Genomic DNA, 1169 nt, shown 5'->3' on the forward strand with positions numbered 1-1169 from the left:
CAACAGTACTGAGATTATTCTTGGACATTTATAAGACTGTATATACAGTCTCTGTGTGTTATATATATTTAAGTGAATCTGTAATTCCCAACTGGTACTTGTTTTTCTTCCTGTATATGTGAGTATACATGGTCTGGTCTGTGCGATCATACTGTGTACCTATGTGTGTCTGCGTATACATGCGAGCGTGGTGTCCTAGGATGCTCCTTGCTCTCTAGGGGTGTGCACCTGCTGCGGTGACTTCACTATGGTAATGACGGAGGCTGTGTTCAGACGGGGTGTGGTGGCCAGCAGACTGCCTCCTCCGGATTCCAAACCTCTGGCAAAGCGCTGCAAGGCAGCGAGACGGGCACCCAGCCCTTCCAACTCCCGCCGCATGCCTGCGTTCTCTGACCCCAGCCGCTCCACCTCCCGCTGCAGCTCCTTCTTCTGCTGCTCCAGGGCTTCACGCTGGGACACGCGCTTTACCCGACAGCTCGCCGCGTAGCCGCGGTTTTTCAACGTGCGCCGCCTCTGCTTCAACTTCTGCACTTCCTCGCGTGACAAACCGCGTAAGTGCGTGTTGAGCTCGCGCACAGACAGCGACATGAGCTCACTGTCGGACAGCACTGGGACGTTCTCCCCGCATTCCCTCTTCACCTGAAATAATGGAACATTATTTGCATTGTAAAAAATATTCTTGGTAAATGTTACATTTACTGTAAAACAGGCAACTATGGTTGCCAGAAAATTCACTGTAAAAAATATGGTAAAATGTTTCAGGTATTACCAGATAGAATATTGATGCCTGTATAGTTTTCAGCATACAACAGTAAATTTAAGTGCTATAATGTTATTTTACTAAAATATGCTATTTACCTAAATGTATTGACAACCACCATAATAATAGAGATGGTAAAATAGAAAGCCACATGATGAATCAGAGTTCATCATAAGTGGCCTGTCCATAAAACATGACCAATACTCCTTATTTAAACAGTTCACAGGGCTATACACGAAAACAAAATGCCATCAGACACTAAAATAATACAATTAACACTTGCTAAATAACAGAAAAACACCCTAATGTACATTACTGATAACAAAAAAGAGAAGATAAGAAAATAATAAAATATAACCATGTGATGTTGATGTCAGGAATGACTTTTGGGAATGTCCTTTCTCCCTGT

The 1169-nt window shown here is 43.5% G+C and overlaps 1 pseudogene; it reads right to left on the reverse strand.

Annotated features, from left to right (window-relative positions):
- Positions 1–9: 9 nt before the first annotated feature.
- LOC107736065 (transcription factor MafK pseudogene) lies at positions 10–753 on the reverse strand (annotated as a pseudogene).
- Positions 754–1169: the final 416 nt, after the last annotated feature.

The sequence above is a fragment of the Sinocyclocheilus rhinocerous genome, unplaced genomic scaffold, assembly GCF_001515625.1.
Source record: "Sinocyclocheilus rhinocerous isolate Xijiao unplaced genomic scaffold, SAMN03320098_v1.1 C36467961, whole genome shotgun sequence".
In the NCBI taxonomy this organism is placed as follows: Eukaryota; Metazoa; Chordata; class Actinopteri; order Cypriniformes; family Cyprinidae; genus Sinocyclocheilus; species Sinocyclocheilus rhinocerous.